Source organism: Pipra filicauda, unplaced genomic scaffold (genome assembly GCF_003945595.2).
Source record: "Pipra filicauda isolate LSUMZ 115617 unplaced genomic scaffold, ASM394559v2 scaffold92_size2517590_pilon, whole genome shotgun sequence".
NCBI classification, from domain to species: domain Eukaryota; kingdom Metazoa; phylum Chordata; class Aves; order Passeriformes; family Pipridae; genus Pipra; species Pipra filicauda.
The window spans coordinates 619273-632691 of record NW_024105120.1 but is presented as its reverse complement, the minus strand read 5'-3'; the positions used below and the strand labels follow the sequence as shown (position 1 = coordinate 632691).

The following is a 13419-nucleotide window of genomic DNA, read 5'->3' as shown; positions in this document are numbered from 1 at the left end:
TAAACCAATTAAAATGCCGGAAGCAGACTATGCGTGTTAAAATGTCATGTCATGATCCTGCAGCAGAGAACCAAAGAACTGTGATAATCCAAGTGTGAAAGAACAAAGATTGTAGGATTCAAGGGTATTGCTTGGTGCGAGCCTTATGGCACGCACAGCTATTCTCATAATTCAAAATGGTGAATAGTCTGACCCATGTGAGGGTGGGCGCCAGTTTTTTGATAGAACAGGGTTTGTCTCGTGCTTTTGTAGTCTTTAATTTGGATCCAAAAAACCAAACCAAACAAAAAAAGAAAGGGTAAGTGAAGTGTGTGTTTTAGCTCTTCTATGACCATCCAAAAGCTTCATGGAAAAATGATTGAAAAAACCCTCAAGTTACAAAGGGTTTCACTGCTGAGAGACAGAGAACAGCAAAAAGGTACATTGGAGGACAAGGACTAAGCAGTAGCTGCTTTTGTGGGTCTGTCTTTCCGGGACTTAGACTGCAGGACCCAGGCTCCACAGGATCCCCCATCCAGAGTTACCTCCTCAAGCACAGGGCAGCTGCAACCATTCTTCAAAGGAACTGATCAGAGCTCGCTGCTCTCTTTTGAAGGGTCTGCTTTCCTCCAGTTCTTTATGGAGACTGTAAAGGTGGATGCTGTGCTTGGGAGTTTGAGACTTTCCTTACAGAAGCGCCCTGTGGCCTGACTCCTTTCTTGGGGAAAAATGTCACTGGATTTGCAAGCTGAACGGAAAGCTCTTGTAGCAGTGATGCAAAGCGATGCCATAACCTCTCCTGAAACAAGCTAAAGATTTTTATGGAACTTTTTAGGGTTTTTTTTTTTTGTTGTTTTTTTCTTTAAAGCAGGAGAGAATAATTTAAAACAGTCTGGCAAAAGGATGTTATCAAGGTATTTCTTAAGGTTTCCAAGGCAGGAAATACCTATGGGACCATTCAAGACAGGTAAGAAGCCCATTCCTAAACCTGTCAGTTTAGTAGACCATTTTGTACAAAATAGAAAGGAAAGAAAATAGAAGAAACATTCCATATCCTTCCAAAATGACAGTATAAAAATCTAAAAACATTTTTCAATAAGTACCACTTACTAGCTTTCTACAGACATTTATGGAGAGCAATAGTGTGCCTGTGTTACTAGAAAATATTTAACACTGTTATTGTCCTCCACAGATATATAGTGAAATGTGAGATGTCTTTGATTGTAAATTATTATTATTATTATTATTATTATTATGAGAAATAAGATGAAATAATGCAGTAAAACCTACTAATACCAAAATTAATCTTGAAAATTTTTTTCTGCTAAAAGTCAACCACTATAGCTGAGTGACACATAAAAAAGTACCAGGGTGGAGCTGTATTTTTTAGAGATATGAATGCTAACAGAAGATTCCTACTGAAATATTTGAGATTTCAAAGTAGTATAATAGTTGTATGTATTTTGGAAGCACAAAGGATCCTTTTAAGGTGGGCTGATCACATCACTCTGGAAGAAAAGATGAAACTTGTCTTTTTTCATGAATGGCAATGGTTTAAAGAATGTTAAACACTGTTTTTTCTGAAGTATGTGTTGCTACAGCCTTGTACACTTGTACAAGTCAGACATCCTCAGCTTTCATTTATGTTTAAAAATATTTTGCAGTCTAATGAGTTTTTTAAAATTGCTCATAAAGCCCTATCTATATTTTACTAAGTTAATTTTATAAGTTTTTTATTAAAAATTAAATAAATTTAAAAAAATAAAAAAGCTTTAACAGCTCCAAATCTATTTACTGAATGAAAATGCCATTTTCATTTGGACTATAAGATGTGATTTAATGTCTGTCATAATTAATTCAAAATGCTCGTAGTACAGGAATGTTGTGGGGGGAATGCTAAGCAGATTCCTCAAGCAACCTGTGATTATATAGACCCATATAACACAAATATAAGTAGAGGAGTTTTCTAGATGAAAGTAATGGTTATGATTTATTGGAAACCAACAATTTTTCATAAAGATTACAAGGTAAAGTTATTTTCTTCTGTATGTGAAGTAAGACCTGTGAGAATTAACTTACATCTCCCCATCACAGTCCTTCCCCATGTTTCTGTTTTGCAGGGATCTCTTTAAAATACTTTCTGTGGACTATTGTATATCAGGGGAAGAAAAGCAAAGCAGTAACCAGGAACTGAGTTTTGTTTTCACCATCCTCATCTTCATAATCACTAAAGAACATCAGATTGCACCTAAGCAATCTACCTCAATTTTGCAAAGGTAGGTTCCCACAGCTGAAGAAGATTTTAAAGGCTTTCAACAAAATTATTGTAGTGATGTGGTGACATACCCCTATAGAACTGTCTGTTCTGATAGTTCTGTATCTCCTTTGATAGAGCAGGAAAACTGATTTTAAATTGTTTCCTTCCATAAACAGAAAAAAACCAAATTCTGAATTATCTAGATCAAATTTTGATCTGTTAGGTGATATGTGAGAAGGCAATTAACTATTAGAAGTTATATATAGTTATATATAGTTATATATAGTCTTATTTTTCAATAATTCCCAGAAAGAACAGTGTCTTCATTACTTATGCTAGTACTATGCTAACAACAGCAAACAATGGTAAATTGTCAAAGATAATTTGCTTCTAAACCACCTTTTACTTTGTCCACTATTTCTAACCTATTTCCAGAGCTGCCTTGAAAATCAAGGAATGGGTTAGTAACCAAAGTTAGTAACCAAAGACTAACCAAATACTTTAGGAAACCTTTAATTAGATTGGAGGTAGTATACCATTGAAAATACATGAAGCAGATATTTTACCAAATATTCATATCCAGCCTCTATCTACGTATGGGAAAGGGGCAAATGGCCCCTGCTACTGGAGGGTGCACCAGGCTTGGGATGCAGCAGCCTTGGGAAAGGCAGACGGACATTTCATCCCACCCTTTCAAGAGAACACAATGTGCAGTCAACAGGGAAACCAGGTACAGCCTTCATTGCAAACCATGTAGATGAATCCTTTTTCTTGGGCTGCATAAAGCATGTGCTTGAGATCACATCCTTAACCTTGAAATGATGATGAGGTAGTTACAGGGAGATGAAGCAGTTCTTGTGTCAAACATTGTTTTTTTCTGAAGTATATGTTGCTACAACCTTGTACACTTGTACAAGGCAGACATCCTCAGCTTTCATTTATGTTTAAAAATGTTTTGCAGTTTAATTAGTTTTTAAAAATTGCTCATAAAGCCTTATCTATGTTTTAATAAGTTAATTTCATATGTTTTCTATTAAAAAGTAAATAAATTTAAAAAAATAAAAAAGCTTTAACAGCTCCAAATCTATTTACTTCAATGACAGATGGTGGAAGGGGGGCTGACTCCTCTGCTCCCTTCCCTCTTCTACCCAGCACGGAGAGTGGTGGAAACAGCCCTCTGCCCTGACCACCTGGACTTCTCACACATACATTCCAGAAAATAAACCTTCTGCTTTATTTACTCCTCGGAGGTACCTCAAACATACATTCAGATTTAGGTGTTTTGAAGCTTGGACGTTGTGTAGCATCATCCTATGCCAAACAGGGTGCCAGCATGGCCAGCAGTGAGTAACAGCCTGGACATCCAGGAGTTTCTACAGCACTGTTTTTATCGGAAAGGGCAAAACATGCAACAGAACAACATCAATCTTTACATTCAGACACCAGGGATCTTCTGGGGAATTGAATTAAAATAAACAATTTGAGAGTATATCCAGTGCCCTTGCAGAGCATATTATAGCTGCAGTAAACCACTTAGCTGACGTGTTTAAGCTCTTTTTTCTTATTTGAATAATGTAGTGTTGCTATTAATGTTTAAAACACAGATAATTCTTGTGTCCCTTCCCAGCTGATGTATCTTAATGAACTAGTGCCAGCTGAGTGGGATGAGCCATTGGCTTAGTGACCTATGTTCAAAATAACACTCAAGATTTACTTGAATTTTGCCTAAAATTATACAGGGCAGACACAATCTCCAGGGAAGGTTCTGTGTAAAACAGAGATGGAGATACTGTACCCAAACCAGATAGACAAGATGATTGAATAGATCATTTGCAGGTGTGATTGTTATTGCTACTGCTCTCCTTGAGCTTTAACACAAGCAGGAAAACGTTTTTGTTGGTTTCAGGGCCTTTGCAAACTGCTACCATGGTAATTTCACTTCAGTGATTCCAAAATCAGCTTCAATTATATAAGCAATTTTTAAATAAGAAGACCAGGAGAATTAGGAAATACAAATTGATGCATTCAGTCATAGTCATCTTTATTTTTGCGGTCTACACATTTTAAAAAAAAAACCCTTCTTGTTCTGAAACTAAAATATTAGCACTATGCAAATTGGCAGAAGTATCAGTACAGCAGTTCACACGGGTGTAGGACGTAATTCAAAGTTTGCCTCATTATATTGAGCCCCAAATTTACTTTGATAGTCAGAGAAACATGCAGGCTGAACTTCTGAATTCTTAATTCTGGTTGAACTTCTGAGTTATTAGAGCTAAGATTCTGTCTGCATTTTATCATTTTTGTTCCACAATTATTATCTCAAATAAACCCTAATGGAGTTGTTATTAGCAGCACATTGTACATCCCAAGCATGATAGTTCCACAAAAAAACAGACAAGAATTTTCAGCAATTGTAAGATAGAGACTTTGAGAGATTCATTAAGACTTCACAATACTGAAAATTAGAAGAGAAACAAAGATTGGGAACTTGAAGGCTTACTCCAAAATATTTCATTTTTTTCCCCTTAAAATTTAATAACATGAGAATATATTTTTATTAGTATTTCCTGCATTTTACAGAAGCCAGAAATATAGAACTAGAAAGGAGTAAAATTTGTCAATATTCTTTTCAGTGAATTTAGTGAATTATCTCCCTGCTGAACTTTAGTGTCTAAATCAAAACCATTTAAAATCTCAGTCCACGCTGAGACAAAAATTTTAGTATAAATGTTGCATAATTGAAGAGTTCCTAAATTCCTGAATTTTACCTTAACTGTCCCTCCTTTAGGTGCCTTATGCAAATACCCTGTTTTTCTGTAAAGTGTGAAATAATAATTCAAGAAAGCAGAATAGTACAAAATATATATTGATATATCAGAAACTTGTTTTCTCAAGGTGAAATCTAAAATCCAGTTGTCTTATTCAATAGTGTTGTAACTTAATTTACTGTTTTCCATCCCTGTTTGTTTCACATACAAAATTACATGCTGTTTATAATATTCTGTGAAATATTTTTTACTATACAAATCAATAATAATATACTAGGCTACAATTGAAATTGCAGTACTAATATTAACTGCTGTTTAATTAGTTGATCAAATAACTTTTTTGTATGGTATTATCAAATATGTTGGCTTTCATGGTACTGTGTTTACTGTCAAAATACACAGAATTTGTAACTGCATTAAGAAATATTGACTTACACACCTAAAACTGTATCTTATTCAAGTCACTTATCATTGCAGTGTGCAACTCCTATCGAAATATGCCTTTAAAACTTGGTGAGTATGGAGAGGAATATTTTGAGGCAAGTTGAGAAAGTGGACTGCAGAACACCATATATGTCTCAGACAGCATGGGGTCCTGAGCAGAATGTGCTGTTGGGGTGGAATTATTCCTGTGAAAAAGTGTAGAGTTGCATAGGAGAATATTATTAATTTCCCTGACCAGTGATCCTCAGTTATAGGTCTTCAAGCTCAACTTCATATGGTGCCATGGGGCTTTCTACCTGTTGTTTCTTGATGGTGTCTTCCTTCATTAAGATTCTTTTTACAAATATTTTTCCAGGAAAATAATTGTTAACATTTTCCCACTAATGCTCCAGTAATTTTTCATGTGAAATGAGTCTTAGCTAATCAATGGCAGTGTATGACATGCCAACTATGTCACACTGCAATGTGGATGATCCCATTGCTTCTTGTTCACTGTCAGCTTGAGTCACTTGAGTAAACACACTTTCAGTGGTGTGAGGAGCCTGGAAAGGTACCTCAACTGTATTTTGTTGCAAGAGAATTCTTTCCTTAATATTCTCATTCTCAGTGTTTAAAAGTCATATAATCAGATGAAAGCAAACACATATTCTAGATCCCGTACACCTCAACTTCCATCTGTTTGCTGCTTACCTTAGTCTTGGTCATTTGAACTAAATAGAATGATAAATGTTAATACCACAGTTTGACCTCACAGGGAATGAAAAAGGTTGATGATAAACGTCCTGGTAAAACTCGAGAAAGCTGAATTGTTGTTGCAGAGTAACAAGTTTGTTTGTAATTTTTTTAATAGAAACTGTGATTTAGATATATGCTTCTGGCAAAATCTCAGCCACATAAACATCTTGGGTCATCCTGTCAGGTATTTATTGTTTTGTTTTATGGCTATATAGAAGAATCTAGATTTTTGGTCAAAGGGGAGACTACTGTGTCATTAGTCCCTCTGTTCCTCCTCTGAGTGTTGCATGGGAAGGAATGTTGCATGCAAGATTTTATTCAAGGACACTAAAAAATGGTTTATTCTATAAAATTAATTCATTTTTCAAAAGTTTTGTCAGGCTTGACATTGTCTGGTTTTGCTAAATATGAGAGTCGTTTTTTTTCTTAAGCCATCTGAAGAAAAAGCATGTCAGTGTGCTGACTTAAAGAGAGTCATCATTTTGATTTTTTCTTGTGGCTTCACTGCTCCCCTCCACACTCTCCCCTCCCTCCTTTGTTTTGTCACATCTGAGGAGATTTGTGGAAGGAAAGTGTAAAGTGATTTTCTCAGTTTCCTAGGCTTCAGGCTGATTAGACATGTTGAGGTGCACTTTGGCTCTGTGACAGTGCTTGACAAAAGTGGTAGAGCTGGTGATTCCCTTGAGGGGCATTTTTAGTACATAACTCTTAAATAAGAAAACATCTGCTTTTTTTCTTACTATTTTTCTGCCTTTTCTTATTCTACCTCTCAAAATGAAAGATGCAGGAGACTGTTGAAAATAGTTTTACTTTCCCCCTGAATAAAATAATAAGTCTTTTTAAAAAACTGTTAAACTGTTGTTGAGGTTCATCACAGAGGCGGCTGGGTCGGAAAAAACATCATCAAAGACTTGATAATAGGGCACATAATTGCTTTCTTTCTTTCTTTCTTTCTTTCTTTTTCTTTCTTTCTTTTTCTTTCTTTCTTTCTTTCTCTTTCTTTCTTTCTTTCTTTCTTTCTTCTTTCCTTCTTTCTTTCTTTCTTTCTTTCTCTTTCTTTCTTCTTTAACTTTTTCTATTATTTTCCAGATTTTACCATGAGTGTTCACAAAGCAAATTAATTAAGCTGTTTATTCTTCTGTGTGATATAAGAGCAATTCTAAGATCTTCATGTTGTTCAGCAATGTCTGAACATCCATTACAAGCAAACATAACAAAATTTCTTTGTGTGTTACTGTTCTGGATAGTTTTCATAGGTCAGTCATAAATTACCACCTTTAGAGGACACATAATTACCTTTCAACATTAATATGTTTAGAATAAATTCTTGTTAAAGTCAAAGAAGCAAATTATCCCAAGTCACTTGGGATTAATGCATTCACATGCAGATAACAAATACTGATAGAAAAAGCTTGCTAAAATATTCATAATCTTGGAAACTCAAGGTTTACCTTACTACGTATCCAAAAGGACTCTACTTATGACTCAAAATATAAACTTTACCACTGTCATTTAGTTATTTACAGATGTAGTACAGCTAGAGCTAATGGGAAATTTTACTAGAATTTGTGTGACATCTCTAACTTGGCTTAATTTCTTGGGATGTTTTCAACAAGGAATGTCACAGTATTGTGACATGTAAGACATGTATCTTGTCTTACACCTTGGATGATTTTTTACTCCATGCTGACAGAGAATATGGAGCTGGCATCCCTGGCATGGCTGACTTTGAGACATGAAGCTCTCATTTCACTGATGGCAAGGTCCAATGATCCCATTTCCCTGAAAACACAGCACAAGCTGATAGGCAATCACAATATATAAGAGCTATGGCAGAAGGCAAAACATCGTTGCAATATTCTAACCTTGGTGTGTCCAAGTTCCACAGGATCCTATTACACTACAGAGGTTTTCAGGAACTCTATAGAAAGCTTTTATTTCACACCATGCAGTTAAGGAAATTACTGGCTGCTCCAGGAAGGGAGAAGAGATATGTCCAAAAAAAAAAGTATTGTAGAATCACAAGGGAGAGATTTCAGGCATTTAAAAAATCTAACAGTTTTAAAATTGATAATAGTTGTGTTCTGTCTCATACAGCTAAGAGGAACATTTTGAATATTTGATTGTTTAAAGTTTTGAAATTGATGGTTTTGATCAAAAATGTAGTGTTGGTTTTCAGTACTGAGTTATTTTTTGGTACCATCAGGAGTTATTAAGGAGAAACTTGCTGTGAATTGTTTGACAGGAAGATTTCTAGAAGTCCATTTTCAGAGCACAAATTGCCTATTCACTGTGTTTGGGAGGTTTCAGGGCTTCTACACTTTCCTCATAAGGAAGCTGCTGAAACAAAAATTACTTTTTTTCCACTTAGATGCATTCAAAGCCTTGCTATCAGTTTTTATTAAAAATGCGAAATGAATTTTCAGCAAAGCTTTGACAGTTACATTGTTAATGTGCCTTCAGGCATATAATTAGTAGGAGACTTTAATCTTTTATATTCCATACTTTGATCAGAGCAAATAAGCTCAGAGAAGCCATAGAGTATTGACCAGCATCTTTGATAAAAGAAAGTTGTAAGCACCACTTGAAGATACTTTCACAAGCGTGAATCCACATCATTAGTTCTGCATATAACAGACAGTATGTTCTCTTATTGTTGTTATTATTGGTATATCACTCTACCCCATACAGTTGGGGTTTTTTAATCCCTCTCCCCACGTTTTTTTTTGTCAAAACTTGAGGTATTTTTCAATATTTATGGAAAAAATCCTTGAAACCTGCTCTCTGTAGCAGTAAATAAACAAATCTATTGCCAATTCCATGTGAAAAGATTTAATTGATCATTAAGAAAATGGGTTCGGTAGGTTAACGAGGAATATGAAACTGTTTGCATTCATATTTTTGAACACAGAATGGAGACTGAAGTTAGGGTGCCCTTAAAGTAAACTAGGAATTTGATATTGAATTAGGACAACAAAAATCGTGTTTGAAAAGTCAGCACTTTTTAGTGACTAGATTTTAAACTTTTATAAAATATCACGTTGAAATAAGACCATTCACTAATTGATGTTAGTGGGTGAAATAATCAGATTTTTTTTATGGAATATCCAAAATTGTCCTGATGTTTGGAGTTATGAAACATTAAAAAATAAAATAAATTATATTTTTTTCTGCTGAAATAGAATAAATAAATCAACTCACCAGAAATAAAAATATTTAGGCAACTCATAGTTAGGCTATTTAAAAAACCAAGAAGCTTGAAAAGATGTTTTGGTTTGAAGTCCTTCTGTTTTTCAAAAAGAAACAAGGGAATGACTCCTGATTCTTCTTCCTCTCACTTAGAAAGAAAGAGGGAGAGGGTAAGATCACATATTGTTTAGTCTGTTTTATACCAGTTCCTTTGGTTTTTAAAGGCTCTTGGTGGTCCATTTCTGCCCCCAGTGCACCCTTGGAGTCTTCATCCACCTCTGGTGATCAGCCTTTCAATTTAGGCAGCTGGTGTGAAGAAATCAAAATCACATATTTCCAGCTGTTTTCTCTGGTTATTTAGCATGAGAGAGCTGTTGGGCCCAGCCTCAAGAGAGAAGGCAAACTTAATCAGAAATTCTAATGATCAGATTCTGTTAATTTTTTCTTATTTCATCTATTTCCATAATGAAAATGTCTTTTTGTCCCCAAATTTTAGAAAATTAATTTGATATATTTGTGACTTGTGATTCATATCATACAATTGACTAATCCCCAAAGGAGAATTCTGTTGTGAAAATACATAAGTTCAGTAGATAGTATCTGAAACACAGGACCACATAATAAGAAAAAAAATATGAACCTAAAGTAAACTTTTTGTTAATTTCAGGAAAAAGGAAAAATATACAACAATTTCATTCATTGTATATTGCACTCAGTTGTTTCACAGACTACAGAATATATTTAGTATTCAAAAAAAATCCATAAATAATTCTATATAATCTTTGAGAAATAATAAATTTATGCATTTTAATTATTTCTTATATAAACTCATTTAAATATAAAAGCATTTTAAAGAGTTCATTATGTTGTCTCTAAATTATGAAACTCGTTGTTCCAATCTCCCTTCACCAAACTCAAATCCAGAACTTAGACTTTATCTCAAATTGTTTTCTCATCCCTTTCCAGAATCAAACCACTGTAAGGTAACAAGAAGCAATAATTTAGCATCAAGAAAAGACAACTTTTTCAAATCTCTCCATCTTTACTTTCTATGGGGAAGATCACTTCTTCTACAGTTTGCAATGACATTATTGACATTTCAGTCTTGGGGGTAAAGGAAATTAGACAGACATTGCTTTGAGGTTATTTATTTCAAAGGTTTTTGCAAAATAAGATAGTAACAGTTTCTCCTGTCAAATATCAAAATCATTTAGACTAACTATTCCTGAAGAGGAGATGCCCAGCTCACACATAGGACTAAACAAAACAGTGGATTTAATGTGATTTTAACTAATTTGCCTGTCTCTAGACAATTTCTCAGTAATTTTCTCCTTTCCAAGGCTTTGCTGTTTATTTAGTTAGATTTACTTCTTCATAAACAAGTTATCTGTGAAAACCTAAAAATTAATCACTTTGCCATCTTTGTTCTAAATTATTCTTTCATGGGCAAGTTGTGTTGATTTATTTACTGAAACGCAATTCATTTGATAGCTAATATATATTGATCTGGGATAAAAAAATGTGCTATATGGAAAAGTAATCTTTCTAAGCACAAGTTTGATAATTTCTCTCAAAAAGAAACATTTAATCTGAGGATTGTGATGGAAATACATTACATATATTTTTATTTTCCCTTTAATGATAATAAAAATCAGACAATCATAGTTTAATGTGCAACTTGGATACAAGATCAGGGCACTCTAGTGATGAAAAATAAAACTCATAAGGGCTATTTTAAATAACAACATTTAGTTTGTCATTTTTTATTTTTTCCACATGACAAATTCAAGACTGTATTTTCATTAAAAATGCAATACTTTACACACTACTTAGTACCTTCTATATTTAATCAGCACACTGAAAGAGATAGTAGTCTGTCAGGAAAAAAAAAGTAACCATAAACTGGTATGATTGAAGAATGGACCATAATGCATATTTTCCAAGAGCTCATTTAAAATAGTTTTTCTTTCGAATATCTAAAAAGCCTTTGAATAATATTTTGTACTACAAATTTTAGATTCCATTTGCACATAAGGTACTGAGCCAATCAATTTGAAAATGTACTAAAAGTGAAAAAATTACTTACATTACTTCAAAGCTGTAAGTTGTATTTTGCGAAAACTTTCTAACCTAACAAAAAATAATTATGTCACTTAAGATAATAAGTGAAGCCTGTAATTAGGTTATTGAAAAGCTTTAAAGCTTACAGATATTGAATAATATCATAATGCATATACATGCGTTTGTGCTAAGAATATAAATTGATTTTTCCGCTGATTTATTACAGGCCAAATCGTTGTGGCTTTGTTTGTTTGTTTGTTGGTTTTGTTTTGTTTTGTTTTGTTTTTAAATCATGTGAAGGATGAATCAATGCTATGAAAAAATCCAGCAAGTCTCATACTGAAAAAGAATTTCAGCTGCAGAGTAACACTGCCAGATCCACCACACCTCTGCAGCTAGAAGTCTATTTGGTGTGTCACAAGCTTCATTTGACCTGAGCAGTGGCGGGGGAAGTGAGACACCATCTCAGCTTGTGCCTTGCTGATGGTTTTCTTCCTCTCCTCCCCTGCCAGGGGATCCAGCTCATGCCGCAGATGACTGGTGGTGCTGAAAGTCACAGCTGAAACTGCAACTTGCCCACCAGAGGCAGAGTGAAGATGGATCATCTCTGGTGGCAGCAGGGAAGCTGTAGTGATATGGTGATGGGCTGTGACTCCGTGGTTCATTAGAGAACAGCTGGATGAGGATCCTTTCCAGTGAGGGGAGGCAGCAGCTCTTGGTTTTCCCCCTCCCCAGCAAAGGGAAGTGGCTGCAAACCCAGGTAGGACAGGGACAGCACCTCTGCAACTGACTCTGACCTTCCCTGTGGACTTGCTCACTTGGAGAGACATCAAAGTAGGCTTAGCTTTCTGCTGCAGCAGAGAAGTCAGATTTCCAAATCACAAGTTATCTTTTATTAAAAATGTAATATTCCTTGTGGCCGGTGCTGATGTACCCATGAGCATCCTCATAGGCACATATTATGTTTCCACCCTGAGACCAGGAGACGTGATGTATGCACTCAGTCTGGAAAGTATTGCATATATAGCATGGGACAGAAATTATGCCAGTACCTCATTACACATGGTTCTCCTACAGCTATCCAGAACAAACTACTTTAAAAACACCAAAAAACCCAAACTATGTATACTTATACTCCTGTATTGTTTTTCCTCACATTTTCCTGCAGTTTCCTTATGGTTTTGATAAACTCTTCGTGTTTTGAGAGTAGTACTGTATCATGGGTTAAAGTCTTTGTGTGAGAAGCTAAGTGCTTTAAGGCTGCCTGTGAGGCTCAGAAAGAAGGCTGGAATGAGAGGCTTGGGGTACATCTTAGTTATGGGAATCACAAAATTCTTGCCTGTGTCTGGTGGAGAAGAGTTCTCAAGGGCATGGATGCAATAATACTGGGGAATTGCCAACAGCATAACTCTGACTTAGAGATGTGAATGTTTGCTTAAACTTTCTCCAAGGGAGGAAATAGTGTTCAAAAGTACACACAGCTTATTTCCATGCTTTTTTGTCAAGAATGGAATTCCTCTAGGATAGGAAATTGAACATAACAGCTGTTTGTGTAAATTAGTTAATACAGGTTTTTTATAAAAAAAATCAACACTTTTAGAAAATCATAATATGGATTTAATAGACAGTTGTTGAAGGAAGCATGAGTATGGCAACATTAGCTATATTCAAGCTGCTTGAAGGCTGGAGGTTTTTTCCTATTTTTTTCTTTCTCTTTTTTTTTTTCTATCTCATAAATCTTACTGCTTGAATAGGTGATACACAGAGTGTTACAGTGTCACTTCAATTCTTTAGATGAAAGTTAACAAATCCTACATGCTGAAGCAATGTGAAACCATAATTCAACAGAAGTCAGGTGGCTGTTATTTGTGTACTCTAGCATGAGTGCTGGTAACTGTGCAGTGATGGAAGATCAAAGCAAAACAAACAAAACCTTACAATACCTCTGTGCTTCCCCAAAACAAAACAACAGTAATTAATGTTGGA

At 34.9% G+C, this 13419-nt stretch overlaps 1 long non-coding RNA gene across 2 annotated transcripts; it reads left to right on the top strand.

Annotated features, from left to right (window-relative positions):
* The first annotated feature begins 330 nt into the window (after positions 1-330).
* On the top strand, positions 331-13116 carry LOC120325305. Of its 2 annotated transcripts, none has more exons than XR_005567233.1 (3): positions 331-946; positions 2100-2255; positions 11946-13116. It is a non-coding gene; the product is annotated as an uncharacterized LOC120325305 (long non-coding RNA). The 2 variants fall into 2 exon arrangements; XR_005567232.1 differs by lacking the exon at positions 11946-13116 and adding an exon at positions 2672-2700.
* The last annotated feature ends 303 nt before the right edge of the window (positions 13117-13419 follow it).